Source organism: Dermochelys coriacea, chromosome 8 (assembly GCF_009764565.3).
Source record: "Dermochelys coriacea isolate rDerCor1 chromosome 8, rDerCor1.pri.v4, whole genome shotgun sequence".
In the NCBI taxonomy this organism is placed as follows: Eukaryota; Metazoa; Chordata; order Testudines; family Dermochelyidae; genus Dermochelys; species Dermochelys coriacea.
The window spans coordinates 10,513,441-10,533,219 of NC_050075.1; the positions used below are offsets into that span (position 1 = coordinate 10,513,441).

The 19,779-nt window shown below is 39.4% G+C and overlaps 1 long non-coding RNA gene across 1 annotated transcript; it reads left to right on the forward strand.

The window, feature by feature from the left end:
* The first annotated feature begins 495 nt into the window (after window positions 1–495).
* Window positions 496–12,026, forward strand: LOC119860441. The gene is made up of 3 exons (XR_005294540.2): window positions 496–1,784; window positions 2,759–2,830; window positions 11,920–12,026. It is a non-coding gene; the product is annotated as an uncharacterized LOC119860441 (long non-coding RNA).
* The last annotated feature ends 7,753 nt before the right edge of the window (window positions 12,027–19,779 follow it).

The following is a 19,779-nucleotide window of genomic DNA, read 5'->3' on the forward strand; positions in this document are numbered from 1 at the left end:
CAGGACACAACATTTTCCGCCTTATGTTAGACTCCAAAGACATATCCCTCATTTGTTGTTTTCATTCTTTTGTCTGTGGATATTTAAATTTCAAGCAATTGAGAAGTCTTTCTAATGGGTCCATCAATCAAGTTGTCAGAGGTAGCAAGCAATATTTTCATTGTATAACATTAGATTTTTGGCAATAATGCAAACATCACCTTTGGTGGTGGTTTAAAAAATATTTTCGTAGATGTGGGAGGATCTCGTCTTGTAATCTTTGGATACTGAGAGCCTGATTCTTTGCATTTATGTCACTGAAAAGCGAATGCAAGACGCTACCAAAACCAAATGGTATTCACTTTGTACTGGTGTAGATGACTAGAGAAGGTAATGGAAAATTATGATCCTTATTTCCAAAACTGCATAGGTCAAAGGTCTACAAAGTGGTATTTTGTCTGCCTGGTCTATTTGTGCAACAGTGAACACCACTCTCACTGTTGCTTTTGTTTATTCTTGGAAATACTGCTGCTAACAGTAGGTTTTCAGGGGAACATAGTCATAGATGCTACTGGCTGACTCAAAGGCTTAGGGAAATGAAAAACTAAATATGGTGTCTTCTCCGTAGGCCAAATTATGATCTGTTACATGAGTGTAAATTCAGAATAACTATATCCAGAGTTAACTTAATGAAGTTAGTCTGGATTTATACCATTGGCAATGAGATCAAAATCTGGCCCTAAGGTTAAACTTTTTGGAGTTTGCGGAATAATGATTTCCTCATGCAGGTTTACTGATTCTTGCAATAGTCACAAATAGAGCTTATTGAAAAATTTAAACTGATCCCTTTTCGGCCAAAAAAATGCAGACTCACCAACATCTTGGGAATTTGTGTGTCAATTTCACTGAATTGTTTTGGTCAAAAAAAAAACAAAACAAACCTAAAAAAGTTAAGAAAGGAAACACATTCTGGCATTGATTAAAAACAGGTTTTTTATTTGAATTTCCTTTAATTTTGTTAAATGTAATGTTAAAAATGCTCAACATTGAAATAAAGCATTGTTTGCCCAAAGTATGTATGTTTTTTTTTTTCCCCCTCCTTATGAAGTGGATTAAATTTCTTACCCAAAGTTATTTGCGTACAAAGCTTAAAATATTTAGCATTAGCGATTCTGGTATAAGCATTGCACCTCTGTTAGTAAATACACTTTGGCCATTTTGCAGGTGACAAATCTCATTTGAGAATTGTCCACCTCTTTCAAATTGTGGGAGATTTTGCATTGCTCGGATTGCTGTATATCCTCAAATGTATGGATAAAGTAAGCTAGGCGCATTAAATAGTGCTTTAATCTAAAAAATAGTTCCATTAACTTCAGTGTAATTCTGTCAGAATCTGACCTTTAGTGAATTCTGCCATGAATACAAAAAGCTAACAAGCTCAGAAATGTATTAGCAAACGTGCTCAGAATTTGTATTCTTATAGCTTTTCATTTGATTGTATGCATTCTTTATCCAGAGGCATCTACTGCTGCTAGGAAGTTATTTTACTGGGCCAAAAGACTTTTTTGGCTGTTCAGAAAAGGACAATTCAATATTTCCCTCTTGGATACTGAATAGGTCATATGAGTCCAGATAGTATTTTACATGTTCAGAGATGTTTCTGTCCTGTCACTTTATACTAGGAAGTGGTTTCTTGCTCCATAGTTGTGCCATTGGCTGGTTCCTTGCGAGAAAAATGAGTTTCAAGTCCTAGTCCCTAGGAAGATACAAGGAGTAATTCCTTAAAGTTTGCATTCATCTTAAAGGTAAGTACTCTGCTGTCAGAGGCAGGAGCTCAGTGGCTAGGATTAGCAGCAGGAGATTTTTGCAGTTAATCAGTCCTGTCTTGAACAATAGGTATTTCTGAATTAATAGGAATTACTATAGAAGTTTGCAGTTAACTGGGGGAAATGTTAGTTGTCCTAGTTTTTTTTTCTATTAAAAATTATTAGCCATGTTTGTTATGACTTAAGGGTACAATTTTCAGATGTTGGTATATCTTATAGGAATAATAGCTATTCAATTATTGTTTATCTTCTCTATTAATGAGAATAATAGAATGGATTGAGCTACAATCACAACGCTTTGAGTTTAAGGACTCCAGTCTTGTGATTCTAAAGACTCTTATACAATGAGAGGTGGAGGAGACCAATAAAGTCTCAGTTGTTTGAGACAACCTTTAATGTTAGGTTTTGCTCTACATTTTTCAGTACAAACGAAAACTCACTTTAAATCCTCAAATGTGGATGCTGAGTTTTGATTCAGCTGCTAACTTGTAAGATTCTGCAAAGTTTCATAAATTTGCTTATAACTGTAAGCTAAACTTTGGAGTACACTATGCCTACAGATACATGGTTGCTCAGAAAATGTCACTTTTGGTTCACTATGCATGAAAAATGACTTAGGTCCTGATCCAAAGTCCACTGAGGTCAACAGAAGGTCTCCCATTGACTTCAATGGGGTTTGGATCAAGCTGGAAAGACTGATATTTGACACTAGGTTCTGAATGCTCTCAACTTCCCTTTGAATTCACCAGAAATAGCAGAAATATGCCCTGGAGCAGCAAGAGGTAGCTCAGCAACAGCACCCAAATTAACTGCATTCTTCCTCAGAGGGGAATATCAGTAGACACCGGGTACCTGGAGGGTCAGCATAATCATGGAGTATAGGGTATATAATCCTACCTCCATGCATATCCATAAGTATCTTTAGAGAAATTCACTGTGGTCTTGTCATTTAGCACAGATGACTGGCAGCCAGGAATCCTGGAATCTCTTGACAACTCTGCTATTGAATTGCTCTGTTACCCCAGGTAAGTCATTTTAACTTTCAGGTTACTCATACATAACAATTTAAGCTTTGGTAACTCTATAGTATTGTGTCTTTTCAATGTAGGTAAAGGACACTGCAGGGTACCCTGAATTCTGGCTCAACTTCCTTTGCGGTTCAAGGGTTTGGTTTTCTTTTTTTAAAGACCAAATCCAGATAAACTTGAGATTGCTTACATAAGAACACCTTCTTGTAGGTTTTTGGGTCTTGATGACCTGTGCATGTCTTTATGTTTGAAAGGAATAATCTGTTTGTTATATGGCCAAAATTTATGACACCCTTAACCATTTGTTTTACTTTCCTCTGTCAATGATATGACAGTTAAGTAAACTGACATTTCAATAGTTTTTGTTTTTTGTAAAAGATTTTTCTGGTTGGAGAATATCTGGCATGGGCAGTGTGACAAAATTACTGAATAGCCTAAATTTTGCAAGCTATGAGACAACTGCAAGGTCAGTAGCATCCCTACTTATTTTCACTGCCTTAGATAATTCCTAAAAAGAGAAGGTGTCTGCTCTGAAATCTATTAAAAAATATAATACAGGGGTTGCCAATGGGAATGAATCTAGCTCACTATTGGTGAAATAAACCCTACCTTCCCTCTTCAAAGTAGGAATGATTACACATCTTCGTCTCACAATTCTACAAACTATTACAACTGTGCTGAATGCTGGGTACATAACTAACAGTGGAAACAAGACAACAAATCAAGCTGCCAGTGTTTGCCTGAAACATCCCACCCCCTTAATAGGTGCTGATAGTACTGAGAAAGTTAAGTGCATTGCTTTGACTCACCAAGGCAAATGACTTTTTACTTCACCTAGATATAAGGGAGAGTCTAGGGTGTGGGCTGAGCAGTCAGAGGAGAGGAACCCTAGGAAGCCTGGGAAGAAAGACTTGCTGAACTTTGTCTCATTGTTAGTTCATGGGTCAGTAAAGCCAAGCCCCAGAAAGGGGATGAGGTTGGAGTCTGCTCAGGGTGTAGACTTCATCTGAGAGCATTTTGGGAAGGCAATATCAAGACATGCAGGAATTTGAATCTGAACTTTTACTTGAAGCTCTACTTCCCTTTGCACTCTACTAAACAAGGTTAGTTTTGGCTTAGCAAGAATCAGCTCTTATTTCTGCAGCCCTCTTGATTTCAGCAACATTTGCAAAACTACTCTGTGTGAAATGTGATTTCCACTCCTCCCACTAGCCCCTTTCTGTAAAACCAGCAGAAAGGCACAATTCATCAATTTCAAGCTTTTTACACAGACCCCCTTACCGTATTTAGGAATAATTGCTCTCCCTAGAAGTGATTGAAAATAGGAATGCACTTAGCCTGGCAGAGCGTCTTAGTAAATGTATTCCAGACAAACTGCAACCAAAGAAACCAGTGCAGCTATCAAGAATTCAGCAAAAAGACAAGTAATAAAGCATGTAAGTGACAAATCCTAGCTAACGGGTATTTTAACAGTGAGGTACTGGGTGCTTTGAATCACTTGCTAAGTTTCAGTTGGAATCTTCAGATTTCACAAACCCAATGAGAAGTCCTGAATCTTTGTGACTAGCTACTGGCAGATTATACCTTGTAGATACCAGACAATTAGGAAAAGGTTTGAACAGTCATGGTCTCTGAGAGAGAGAATTCTGAAGCCTGGACATTACAAACAGATATTTCAATAGATTGTTTGGCCAGATGGATGCAGGAAGATTTTTAGACTTGAGCAGGTATAAAGCTAGGATGTAGGTACTAGGACAAATCAGGTCCTTGTAACAGCAAAACTCTGCAAGCTGTTTTTCTGAGATTTCAGCCCATAATGGCAGAAATAAACTTTTTTTTTTTTGAGACTGCCAACATTTTGAATGGAGGAATCTTCACCAGACCAGCTTCCCTCTAAGATATCCACCATCTTGGGCTCAAATTTTACAAGTAGAATAAGTGATTATGAAACCTCAGCTGCACCTCAAACAAAATCAAAGAAGTTCCTTTCAGATAGGATCTGACCCAGATCCTAAGCTAGATGGGCACGTTTAGATCCTGGGATTTGAATCTGATTTTCTGTTTACCCCCTTAAAAAAACCACATCAGAGGATTTGGATTCAATGTTCTTCTTCTTTCTCTTTAAGCTAGATTATTTTTGACTTTTTTTTTTCTTTTTGCACATATTGGCTTTTAGACACATTGCTATCCTGGACTAGAAATTTTTTTTGCTTCATCTCTTCCATGCAGGTTTTTACAGTAAGAAAATTTTAAAACAGTGATAGGAACAAACGGAGGCTCTAGTTGGCCAGCACTGTGCACCATTCATATAGCAAGCCAGAGAAGGCAACAATACTTCTAAACGGCCTTTCATAAACAGCTACGAGAAAGAATGAGGCAATTGGGCATCCTGGTTTCCAGAGAAGAATGTGTGCCTGGGGAAATTAGTTAAGAGGGGACCAGTTTAAAAGAAGCTACATAAAAAACCCCAAACAACAAAAAAAGGCACCCCCTCCACAGTTGAAGATATTCCCTTGAATCTCTTTTGAGAGGTTTGGCCAAGCTAATCCGACTCAAAGTTCTGCTTTTCTCTCAAAGATAAGGAACATTTTGTCTGGATGGATGTGACTTGCTGAATCACCTGGAGAGCTGAGTGGGAGACAAGACCTTTATATGGGTCTGGATCAAGCAAGCTGCTGTGCATGTGTGGGCTCCTGTACCCACATGGAGCCCCAGTACATCCCCGAGACTGTGGAATAGCTTGAGGAATCCTACTCTTTACTCTGGGCTCAGTCCTACTCTTGCTGAAAACAAGGAGGAAAAGAAACTTTCCACTAGGGCAGCCAACTATGTGCCAGATCCAAAGCCCACTGAAGTCCTGGGGCAGGAGGGTCTCTCCACTGGCTTCAGCTCAGGCCTTTCTGAAGTTAAGGTTGACTGGATGTGGAAGCCAAATGTGCAGCTTTTCTTGGCAAAGTGGCAGAACCTCTTTGGGAGAGGTGCAGAGTTACCTCTTATAGATAAAAGAAAAGGAGTACTTGTGGCACCTTAGAGACTAACAAATTTATTAGAGCATAAGCTTTCGTGAGCTACAGTTCACTTCATCGGATGCATCTAATAAATTTGTTAGTCTCTAAGGTGCCACAAGTACTCCTTTTTCTTTTTGCGAATACAGACTAACACAGCTGCTACTCTGAAACCTCTTATAGATAGTAGCATTCTAAGCTGTTGCAACCTGCTAGAACAGAGACCCAAGCAAAAGCATTCCAAGCAGTTTGTTACAGTCCAAGGGCTTATTAAAACTTCTACATTTTGCTGTAGACCAAGGTAACAACAACGCCATTTCTATAAATTCCAAACCATCAATATATTAGCACAATGATATTTGTCTAGGAAATTAGAAGGCAATTTTCAAATACTGGTTGTTTGGAATTAGTCAAGCTGAAATAGTGCCTTTTTTTATTATTGTCATGACATGATTTCCTGTTCTGCACAGATGGCTTTGTCTGTCCTCTAATAGCACTTTTCTTATAGCTGTCTAGCAACCCATCTGATAGGGTGGTTATTCTTTTGTCACAAAGCAAATATCAATTCTTTCAGAGGAACAAGGATAAAGATTTTTTGTTTAAGGCTTGAATCTCACTTTTAATTACAATGTATTTCTTATCCTAATACAGTATAAATTCAGCAGATTTAAACATGTATAATGGGATGCATTATCTAGTATGTGCATTGTTCATTCAATATTAGAATTTGAACAGGAATCCAAAGCCACCTAGAGAATAGAACAATGACTCTAAAATAAACATGTATCTTTCTCAGCTAGGAATATTACTTTTATTGGGAAATCAGTTCTCCTGAGTTAAAAGGACCTTCCAGGTTATTCTTTTCATGCCACGTTGTGCTTGTGCTAAAGCCACAGAAGACAATATTTGAATACCTTGTTTTTTTAACACTATGTATGAAGTATTCAAACAGCATAAAACACAGCCTATAACAAAGTCAAACTGCATCAATATCACCAGCTAGAATATAAAATGACAATATTTGGAAGTGACCGCTAAAGGTGTTTTGCTACCTGCTGTACCCTACAGGAAATGCCACAAAAATAATATAGCCATGGAAGGACCAGTTGAATCACACTAGGTCTTAGAAATGCATAGCTATTGTCTCTCAAAGAGAGATGTCCTATAGTGAAGCATGGAAAAAAATGAAGCTGAACTACTTAAGCAATGGAACATGCATCTAGGTAAGCCACTGGGTTCTTTGCTGCACCAAAGTTCTGCTTGGTGTAGGACCGGACACTGGGCTCATGAAGGAGGTGGTTACAGCTTCCTGACTGAGGATCAGTCCAGCTATGACAACATAGAGCAGCTACACCAGGGATCTCAAACTCAAAGGACAACAAGGGCCACATGAGGACTAGTACATAAGCCCAAGGGCCGCCCCACTCCCCCCCCCGCCCCACTGCCCTGGCCCTGCCCCCACTCCACCTCTTCCCGCCCCTTCAGGAGAGGTACCTGGAGGAGCGGCCAGGACAACACACAGAACCCTGGGCCCCACCCCCAGGTCCTGGCCACTTTCTGGGACGGGTGGGCAGGGAGGGAGCCTGCCCTGCCCTGCCCTGGTGTGCGCCAGACCAGAGCTGCTCTAAGTAAATGCTGAAGGGGCGGGTGGGCCATGGGGAGCTGGCGGGTCTCAGAAAATAACCCCGCAGGCCGTGTGTTTGGGACCCCTGAGCTACACAATCCCTAATGGAATAGGGGAGGAGGATTAGCATGGTGGGGATGAGGGAGCATAAGGATGAGATCTGGATTCACCAGGCTTGCACCAGTGATGAGTTGCCCATCAGAGAAATTTCCCTCTCTGAGGGGATTTTCAGCCAGATAACCCCCTCTTTACATAATCTGATTAATGCAAAAGGGGCAGGAACTGCATAGAGAATCTGGCCCAACTGTTTAAATGGAATAAATTCCCTAAAGCAAGGTTGTGTATCCTCGGGAAAATAATCTCAAGGTCAATTTGGAAAAAAGCCCCAGCCTTCTAAAAGTACGTCTATATTTATTCACCCGTTTGACTTCAAGAGTAGATGCTGATCCTAATCAAAGCTTTTTAGGGAGTTGGGGGAGGAGAAAGGACTAACATCTCTCTCAAACAGAGCAACTCTGCTTTATAAACTCAGAGCATACAAACATTTACCTCTGACTGTTCAAGGTTGGCATCAAGTGTCTACAACTTGCAAAAACAAATCCTTAAACTTTGTAAGTTTAGAAATCTCAGCCAAGACCTGTGCTTTGGGTGAGACAGAGAAACGGCAGAGCAAGAAGTGCTGCCTGATATTATGCATGGCTGAATACAGGGTCAGACCTCAGCTATACTTCAAGCACCCAAGAAGGCAGATTCTTCAGCTCAATGCAAAATGAAGCATGACCTTCAAAGATACCTTGCCATGATTTTTCTCCCGCCAGCACAGCTTCAAAGTAGGGAGATAACTTTATACCAGCACTGAGAGGGAGAGGTCAAAATGTTTCACTTTCAGATAAAAGAAATCTTTAGCAAGACAGTCATATTTAGCAGGCAATTTATAAACTAACATGGCATCGTAGTTCAAGTACCTAGATTAAATATATTGCAGTTTTTTCAGTTTTCATGGCCTAATTTAGGGTAAATCTAAGTGGCAGGAAAATCTAGGTGGCCATCTCTGCTGGAATCCATATTTCTACCTCTTCTTCTCACACCATAACTATTGAGACTGGCCAGTCAGTTCATCATGCAGGGACAAATCCTGCTTGCTTTACCCATATGAGTAGTTGTATGCACTTAAATTTAATTGTCTGAATAAAGCAGGCAAGATTTTATCTTTAGATGTCCTAGAAGGAGATAATGTTGCTGTTGTGGGAGTATTCTGCAATACACTGAGTGCTGTAAGATAGCTCTATGTGCAAATTTTATACCAAACTGAATTGTTCTTGAGTAGTGAATTGAAATTCAAGCACTGGTTTGAGATAAACCTGTAACTAGGACTCAGACTGTAACATATGGATCTCTTAGGTATGTGGTCCCCATTACAATAGTACTGAAGTGACTCACTTTTTTTATTCTCACAACACCCCTGTGAGGTTGGAGAGTGCTGTTATCCGCATTTTATAGATGGGAAACTGAAGGCCCAGAAAAGCTAAGGCTCAGACTTTTGAAGTATTTAGGTACCTAAAAATGCAGCTGGGTACAAAGTGAGATTTTTCCAAGAGTGTCTAGGTACCTATTTTCTGGCACCTAAATATCTTTAAAAATCTCTGGCCATTAGTGTCTTGCCCAATGTTACATCGGAAGTCTGTTGCAGAGAAAGGATTTCTGGATACCCAGATAGTTCTGCTGTGTTTGGGTCCTGGGATTTGGATCAGACCCATCTCTATTCCTAACAGAAGTATCATCATCTATCAGCAGCATCACCTTTCACTCTTTAGATTAGAGCTCCATTTTATGTAGCTTTACCTTTCAGCATCTCAGAGCAAGTCCTTGCTTGTCTTAATCTGCCCTTTCATTCTGGCTGAATGGATGCTTTGACACTGTGAGACAACCTTTTGAACTTGCTTTCTCAAACCACGGTTTTTGCGTGTCACGGTGGCAGGTCCTACAGTGAAAGGATGACCAATTCCCTTTTCCTTAAGAAAAGGCTATCTTCCAATTGATTAGTGGCACTGTAAACTGCCAAGGAAAAGAGCTCTTATTCTCAACTGGGAATTGCTTTGTGAGAGAAGAGTTCTGCATGGTAAGGTCAACTGACAACCCCCACTTCTCCAAAAAACTATGCCAAATTTAGCCATCTTTGACACTTTATAGATACTTCAAAGGCTTAGTCTTTGAGGGTATGTAAGCATTAATTTCCTGACCCATTATTTGGGATTAAACTAGTTCTGATATCATCATCCGTTTTCCTCCACTCCAGCACAGCACAGACACTGTATTCCTCAGAAACTGTTCTTGCCCAGAAGTGCTGCAAGCAGCAAAAATTCTTCTGCACTCATGAAACCCTGGGGGATTCAAAGAACATAAAGAACTGAATGAATTGTTCCCAGAGCTACCATTGAGGTGGTCACCAGGTCTTCTGAGCACTCTGTTATTTCCCATCAGATTTTCCTAGCAGCTGTAGGTGCATCAGCTCAACATGGTATTTTACTTAAAGGTGAATCTTATTTATCTCCAGGATTGTGAGGGCAACCATTCCATTGTACGGTGAGGCCTGAGTGTGTCCCGAAACTTACAAGAACTACAGTGTGAATCCAAATTCAGTATGTGACTGTTGCTCTAGTTCCAAACGGTCTCACTTTTCTTACTCCCTAAAGAACTGTCTAGTCTGTATTTGAAGTTCCCTATTTTACAAGAAAGAGACACATTTAATTCCACCATTAACAGCCCTTTGTGCAGATGTTTGAACTTTAGGGCCTCCTCAAACCCTTTCCTGCTGTCTGCTAGTAATGTTGTGAAACTTCATTAACCTTTCCATATTTATTGTTTACATACATGCAGCTCGGAGACTCTCAAAGGTCCAGAGTGGTATCTTGGCAACCAACCCAGCTGCAATTTGTTAGTGTTTAGTCCTACCCTGAGGAGTGTAGCCACAATTTATTTTGCTCATTTATGGTTCAACTACTAAGGTGGATCCAAACTTACATTTCAGTGCTAACAGAATAACAGTATTTTATTTTAACTTAGTACTTGAGTGATCTCTAACCGTACAATTGGTGTTGATGCTTTAAACTCCTTACTGCTGTAGGAAAAAAAAATTTCCAAGTGATTACAGCTAGTAATTGGGGCTCCTTTCCAAGGAAGTCAGTATTTTGATGTTCTGAAAGTGGAAATTGGAGTTAGTACTTAAGCATTCACAATCTTTCCTTGTTAGATGGAGGGAGTCAGAGGAAGAGATCAGCACTATCTATCTATGACTGGTATTCATGAGATCAAGGGAATTCTGGCATTTGGAGTCAGTCTGTCAAGGTTCCTTCCCCAGTCTGAACTCTAGGGTACAGATGTGGGGACCTGCATAAAACCCCCCCTAAGCTTATTTTTACCAGCTTAGGTTAAAACTTCCCCAAAGTACAAACTATTTTACCTTTTGTCCCTGAACTTTATTGCTGCCACCACCAAGCGTCTAACAAATATAACAGGGAAAGAGCCCATTTGGAAATGTCTTTCCCCTCTGAATCCCCCAAGCCCTAAACCCCCTTTCCTGAGGAAGGCTTGATGAAAATCCTCACCCATTTGCATAGGTGAACACAGACCCAAACCCTTGGATCTTAACAATGAAAAAGCAATCAGGTTCTTTAAAAGAAGAATTTTAATAGAAGAAAAAAGTAAACGAATCACTCTGTAAAATCAGGATGGTACATACCTTACAGGGTAAGCAGATTCAAAACATAGAGAACTCCTCTAGGCTAAATCTTAAGTTACAAAAAGACACAAAACCAGGAATACACATTCCATTCAGCACAACTTATTTTATCAGCCACTTAAATAAAACAGAATCTAACGCATATCTAACTAGATTGCTTACTGACTTTTTACAGGAGTTCCGACCTGCATTCCTGCTCTGGTCCCGGCAAAAACAACACACAGACAGAGAGAACCCTTTGTTTCCCCCCTCCAGCTTTGAAAGTATCTTGTCTCCTCATTGGTCATTGTGGTCAGGTGCCAGCGAGGTTATCCTAGCTTCTTAACCCTTTACAGGTGAAAGGGTTTTTCCTCTGGCCAGGAGGGATTTAAAAGTGTTTACCCTTCCCTTTATATTTATGACAAAGTCATTAGAGCTGTAGCCCTGTGAACAAGTCCTGTTGGAAGATGCAAAAGAATAAAAGCCCAGCTACTTACTTAAGGGGGGGAGAGAGCAGAGATGGCTGAAGGGCAGGAACAGTTGCTGCTAGGTCTTAACAGGCAAGGTCCCAAAAAGGGGTGAAGGGGAATCAACAGACTCTAGTGAGAAGCTGTAGAAGCCTAATGAGAAGGCCTGGTGCAGAGCTGTCAACTCTCATGATTGTGAATCTCATGCTATTTAGTGCTTCCTGCTCCTGGACCTGTGACTAAATCCCAACTTTCACTTCTTTTTTTCAAAGTAAGTTTCCAGCCCCTGTGGTTGCACAGAAAAGCTTGAAAACAATGACTTTGAGTAGCAAATAACCAGAAAAACAGTTTATTTTCAAAAACCATCATGATGTTTGGGTATGTATGATTTTTGAATGTTTGGGTTAACAATAGTGGAGGATTCCTGTCCAAGTGCTGGGATAATTTTAGGAGACTATTAAAATGGACTGATGGGAGAGACCACCTTGTTTTTGAAACTGTAGTAGTTGGGTGTGTATTACTTTAATAGACACAGGAAGGAAACAAAGGTAGTAGCTTTACCTAGCACCCGAGATGGGTCAGATGTGTTTCAGACTGTAAAAGGTGATGGGGTTATTGCCCCAGCACTGCAAATGGAAGCTACTGGCTGATCAAGATTTTGGAAGTATTTGCACAGCAGGGAATGAAAAGCTACTGCAATCCATTGCAGGTGTGTGGAGACTACTCATGGGCACAAGGAATGTTAAGCAGGAGGTATAGCCCTCAAAGGGTCATGTCCCTCACAGATCTGCTCTCTTTATTTCTGAGAGCAGCAGGTGAATGAAGAATGGGTGCATGTGAGGAGATGAGGGATTCAATCATGTTCCTCAATATTGCATTCTCCCATTAATCCTGATTCAGGCAGGAGTGACTCTGCATCTAGCACAGCAGCACCTTTATTAATGCAGGATTGCCCCCTCCCTTGTTAGGTTATCCACCCTGCACTCTGAGCTGGAGGTATTCAGGATCAAATCCACTGTCTAGAACAGCAAGGAGTCCAAATGCATTTATGCAAAAGGAAGGGAGGGTTAAAAACTACAGGTTTCAGAGTAGCAGCCATGTTAGTCTATATTCGCAAAAGGAAAAGGAGTATTTGTGGCACCTTAGAGACTAACAAATTTATTTGAGCATAAGCTTTCGTGAGCTACAGCTCACTTCATCTGATGCATTCGGTGGAAAATACAGTGGGGAGATTTTTATACACACACACACACACACACACACATAAACAATGGGTTTTATCATACACACTGTAAGGAGACAGAGTGTATGATAAAACCCATTGTTTCATGTTCTGTGTGTGTGTGTGTGTGTGTGTGTGTGTGTGTGTGTGTGTGTGTGTGTATAAAAATCTCCCCACTGTATTTTCCACCGAATGCATCCGATGAAGTGAGCTGTAGCTCACGAAAGCTTATGCTCAAATAAATTTGTTAGTCTCTAAGGTGCCACAAGTACTCCTTTTTCTTTTTAAAAACTACAGTGCATTCGATCGGGGATTTCTAGTCCATGGGAAATTCTGCCTGTTCTGGTAAACAATAAAAAAGTTCTGAATCAAAATGAAAAGCTGAAATTTCAAACTTTCCCACTAAATAGAAATTCTCAAATGTTTAGTCCAGTGTTAAATGTTTTGCTTCCACTTCTATACTATTAAAATATTAAACACATTTATATTAAAACATTAATGTTTTTCCCATTACAAGTGTCATTAAATAGGCCACATTTCCCACAAAGTGTTTCAATTTTTCAATGGAAAACAGCCCTATCCAATTTTTTTTCAACCAGCTCTACAGTGCAGGGACTTGAGGAAGAAACCACTGTAGAAGTACATCGTAACATGGTGTTAATTGGGTAACAGGAGAACAAATATAGAAGCACAAAATGTTTAGGTTTTTTTTTCCTTGGTAGAGGAGTAATACACATGCTAATATAAAAATAAGTTACACTTAACATCTGTGCTGCAGTTTTTCCTAAAGGTAATAGGAGATCCCTGCTTGTATTTCCTAGGACTTGCTAAATGGAGTAAAAATCTTGGTATCCTGCAGGTGTTGAGTCTTTTGGCTGTGGTCCAAGAGACTCTTTTTTTTTAAAACTATGAGCACTTTGTAGTTAATTAATCACTAATGTGGAATAAGATGTTTTGGTAATTCTGAAAGGGAGGTTTTTTTTTTTTTTTTTTTTTTTTTTTACAGGGCAAACACTGGAATGCATTCCTTTTTCTGCTTGCTGCTTTACCAGCTCGCTATGGGCCAGATCACAGCCCATCCAGCACAGAGAGACAATGAAGTAGTGGCAACAGAAAGTCTCTCCTTACTCCCTTGAGCCAATATGTTATGCTGTGTCTTAGTGCACGTAGAGGTGAGTACAGCTGTGAGAATTGCTGATTTTTTCAGTTTGTGGCCAAACTGAGGAATTAAAGAAAAAAAATATTCCAGGTTGAACAAAATATTTGGAAATTAAATGTTTCACTGGACACTTTTTTTTTTTTAAACTACCCAACCCCATCTTTAGAAAAAATAAAAATAAAATGGAAGTAAAATTTGAAACAATGTCATTTTGAATTGGAAAATCAAAATGTTGCACTATGAAAAGGCAAATATGAAAGGTTTTGACTTTTTCAGAACTTCTTTCTTTTGGCTGAAACAATTTGGTGAATTTGACACGAATTTGCAAAATGTTTCAATTGGCCTCTTCTTGGTGAAAAAAGTTTCACCTGAAAAAATTGCCCAGCTCTAGAACTGAGCTTCATAGAGAAGCAACATTCTCCCTCCCCACCCATGACACGGCTGGGTAGGAAACAGGCAGAGCCTCAAGTGTACCTCCAACACACCTGGCGGTGGCATAGTTACATTGTCCCAGCATACGCTTCCTGCTCCAGCAGATATAGACTTGCCACAGTTTATTCCCTCATGGGGAGGGGAATGGACTGGGAGGCAGATCGTGACTGAGACTCAATCTCCTTCCTATGATGCTCCATGATCAGTGTGACATGCTGACCTTTCTTATGTCCTAGGCAACAAACTGACAACCTCGCCCTATGTGACAAACTCCTAATTGAATCTATTTTTTTCACATTGTCTCCAAAGGGCATTTGCTGTTTAAATCACAATGCTGCCAGCTCTTGAGAATTTAATCATATTTGGTGATTTCCTTGGAGCTCCAGCTCCTGCAGCCATGTGGTTGTGAGAATCTCAGTTCTCATTAGAAAAGGAGTGCGTTTCTTCTAGCCCTCATGGTTGCAGAAAAAAAGTTTGATAGCAAACCCTGAAGACTCAAACCCCAAAGGCAACTATGCCAAATTGTATTTTTTTAATATTTTTAAGCCAATCTTATGATTTTTTGTGGGCCTGGATTTTGAACACTTCAGTCAGCAATACTGCATCACTATAGGTTCTTTGGTTTTTTAAAAAAAACCTCCTACTCCACTACACCTACAAAATTTCTTCCATAGATCACAAAGCACTCAAAGGGCCAGTTTCTAAATCCTTGCTATGACTGTGAAGTCAGTACAGCACTACTCAGTGTGAATAAGGGGAACAGAATCTGACCCAAGGGAAGGTAAGTATCATCTCCATTTTACATGGTGAAGATGGAGAAACTGAGGCACAGAGAAGTGACTTGTCCAAGGTCACATAACAAGCTCAGTGTCAGAACTGAGAACAGAATTCTGGATTTCCAGTCTGGTCCCCTATCTACTTAAATATGTGGTTGCCTCAAGAGTATGCCATCCTGAAAGAATAATCCAAGAAGACTAGGGTTCTAATACAGGGAGAGTAAAAGTCCTTTTCTTCATTACAGAAACCAAAATTAATCGCTATAGTAACATAGCACTGAACAACAAATGGGTGGGCTGTTGATTGGATCTGTTTGGTAACTAATACATAACATTTTCGAGTGGAGTTGGTAGATGGCTAATAACCAGAGAGCCTGATTTTCTTCTAATTTACATCGATTTTAAACAGGTGTAACTATAATTACATCTGGACTAACTCCATTGAAGTTTTGTGGTGTAACTGAGATCAGATCTTGGCCTTTTAACTCTTATACATATAATACTGCATTTGGATATAGACTCTCTCAGGTACAGATGCCCCTGGTCATTACAACATCAGATTAAACTTGAGATATTCTAGCCATGCCTCAAGCTGACTACTCTTCTAAAGCTTTATTATTGGAAGTAATGAAAAAGTATTGTTGAAAATGAAGGAGAGGCGATGGATATGTTCTCATATTACGCTTTCCAGCAACGTTCTGCCAGACCTGAATTTTATTTGCAACAAGTGAATTTGAAATTGCAGTGTGCCAAGAAAGGCCTGGCTGTGGGACAACATAAAGGATGCACGTCAAAGGACATGAAACACTTTGGATGGGACGTTTGAGATAAATGAAACTTGGAAATCCCAAGCTTATTCATTTATTTCAACATATAATGTATTCATCCAGTGCTTTGAGTGTTTGTACAGTCTGTATAAATCTCCAAACAACAACTTGGGTGCAATGTCAAAGCTAAGACCATCCCACATATTCTAAGTCCTCACCTTCCCTACTTCTTTAACTGCCAGAAATATCATGGACGAGACAATCCTTTCAATGTGACTTGATGGCCAACAAATTTGGGCTATAGTGAACTGACTGCCAAAGGTGCCTCAGGGAAGATGGCTGTAAATGAATATTCTATGCTGGGGAAATAGATCTGATCCACTTATTAAAATTACACCAATTGAAAATTGTTAATTTATGTTGCACATAACACTGAGCATGTACCTATACCTAGCATCAAGTAGATTCTATGAGCAAAATTCTGCCCTCAGTTAATACCTGTGCACAACTACTGAAAAATCAGGGGGGTTCAAAAGTGTATTTGTTGGCAGGATTTGCCTCAACAGACCTATTTTACCACCAGATGTGTTACAGATACTGCTGTGTGACTTCTTACTAATTACAGTGAGGGAGCTTCTTAATTTTTTATTGGCTAAAGTGCCAATAAATCACCATTGATCGGCAGGACTGGTTTTAGAAGTATGCCAGAAATTTTCACTGCCAAGAAGGAAGCAGAATACAGATCTGAATAAGATACTTAGAGATTCTTTTTCCTGGTATGGTCAGGGGATGGCAGTGTGTGTTTTAATGGCTAGAGATGGATTCTTTACTAAAATGTCATGAATTGTATCTTTGTATACGCTTGCATAATTGACAATTTCCTACTGCTCTTGGAGTCTATTTTTCTCTGGTATAGAATATAACATATTTGTAAAGCACTTTGAGAGGCTTTCATAATCAGAGGCATTGGTCCTCATGGACCAGAATCATGTATAATTTGACCGGTTTTGGTGCTGATTTGGCATCCATGGCTTCTGTTTAAGGAGGAATTAGAGTTTTGATGCTGGGAATATGGCATTTAAGTTAGATTTTTATCAGAGATGGGTAATAGCAAATTAATTTTTTTTAAAAATTGCCATGATTAGGGATTGTCTCATGACTTTGTCTCATGACTTTTTAAGGTGTAAAAGGCAGATCAGGGCATTTCAATACTGACAGATTAGGGACTTTGGTTTCTGTATGTCCTCTATAGACTATTTGAAAGTTCTTACAGTAGCTGTACAACTGTAGCAGCCTTTTAATCCAAAAAATATTTGCAACAGGCATAGCAAATATATTATTCTGGGCACATTGATTACCTGCTAGTGGAATATTTGCCTTCTTGCTTGCTCTTAGTAATATCTTCACTCAATGCTTGTTCAGTGTAATATTGTATTAAATCATTTCTCAGTGTAGTATTGTCACGAACAATTGGCCATTTTGCTTAAGCTACAGTACCTACAGCTGAGCTAATTAAACAGAGAAAAATGGTTGGGCTCCACAGGCATTACTGAGAATTAATCCCATGGAGGGCTTCACCATTGTAAACCACAAGTGTTGAGCCTGAGTCAACAAGTGTCTCACTGCAGTCCATTTTTTGCTTACAATATTCAGTTCCCAAGTAAGCTTCAAATGCTAGAAACAATTATATTGGACCACAAGCAGACGAGAACATTTTGCAATTATTGGAGCCATTGCAAAAACTGCACTGTAGTCCCTTGAACTACAATTCAAAAATGCATGTTGAGCCAATATGCATTAAGGGACTTAGATAGAAAAGGTCACCACAGCTCTGATGTCTTATGACTAGAGATAAATGAAAGCCAAAGAGCAAGTTTCGTACACCCCTTAAACCTTGCAGGTAAGGAATACCGAATCCAAACATTGATCTGAATTTTGTTGTGGAGATCTGACTTTTGGATGTTGGACAGTAGCATTCTGAGGACAAAATGATTGACTTTTAGGCAGTACTTACTGAGCAAATTAGCACAATAATATACATAACACCAGATGGATAAAATTAATATCTTAATGAAATGAATGGGCCAGGTTTTCCACTGTTTTGCACCTTGTATAGTCATTTACACCTGCACAAAGGTGACGTAAAATGCTATAAATTCTGATTTGCTTCAGACTCAATTCATAAAGTTTAATGCATCAATTCTTTGTCCTAGATACTGGAGCATGAGGATCTTTCATTTGCATTTCTGTCACAAAAGATTGTGTGTGCTCTTGGCCCTTTATATATGCGTGACCAGTTCATTTCCCACATGAATCTAACCCTGTTTGTTATTGGTAATCTTTTTGTAGCTTGTATTTTCTACCTCTAAACACATGGTTATGCCCCTCTGAATGGGAATCCTTGCAATTTGAGATTCATAAAGACAAACCAGTTGTTTTTTGAATTGTATTTATTCAGCTTAGCTTTTGGCTCATGACAGCACACTTGTCCTAAGATATTATGCATTTATAAAATGCTTGGGGATATGTTAGTATGAAAAGGGTTGGAGCCATGAAACAAGCGTACAGTGAATTCTCATCCAGAGATTTTTGTTGCGTTTTACTAGTGACAACATTTAAGATCAATCTAAAATGTATCTTCATCCAAAACCTGCATACTCTTGGCTCTTTAGAGGAGCTGTCCCTGATTTTGCTCTTCAGTCCATGATTTGTGATAATGTTTGTCCCAAATGTCTATGCAGTAGAAAGTTATGCCAGAAGATCAGTAACAAATGAGCTCTGAAGCAAGCATGGATTTACCCACCAACAACATGCATTCTATGTAAAAACAAACTTTAGTTTTACAAAGGAATATATGGAAATATGCATAAAGAAAACACTACTCTTCTAATGGTGACTAAAATCACAAGGATTTCTCTATGAAAGTCACATTGGGGAATAGTTTAGCTGCAGAGGGTAATTGCAAATTTTTAAGACCAGATCCTTGTTTCCAATGAGTGTTTGTGTTATTCCCCCACACCTCCATTTCCCAAAAGTTCAGAAAGAATATGATGCTTTCGTTTAACCTAAATGGGACTAAATTGACTCAACTGACTAGTAGTTACAAAAAGAATGAATTTAGCTCCTTGATTTTATTCCCAGGGGGCAGATCTTCATCTAGCATAAAGCAGGACAGGTCAAGGGATTCAGTGGCATCCTGCTGATTTACACTAAAAAATCTGGCCTCACATTTGCAGAGGTTTTACTTACTAGTTCCGTCTCCAGGACTGTGGTACAGCCAAACTGATCATGAATGGCAGTCCTACAAGGTAAAGGGCAGTAAGACTTCCCTAGGATTTGAAGGACTGTAGCTCTGGTTTTAGTCTCCCATTCTGTACAATGTGTAAAAACAAAAAAGACATCTATCTACATGTATTAATATACTGGCAAAATATGCAACCCTGGACTCAGTTTGCACATAGGCTGCCTTTTTTATCTGATCAATTACATTCAAAAGAATGGTAACTAAGATCTCAAGGATTTGGAGAATGAATGATATTCTATTATAGAATACTTCAGTCAAAACCTTCAAAGTGCTTTCCAAACATTCGGTAAGCTTCAAAACATCCCGGTGAAGTACTGTCAGTAACTATTAGAAATACCCTTTTAACGAGGAGTAAGTGAGGGACAGAGGATAACTGACTTACCTGCATTCATGAATGTAACACAGGAAACTTGTCACCCAAGTCTCTTACTCTAAACAATCGTTCTCTGTGCAAGTGTCTTGAACAGGACCT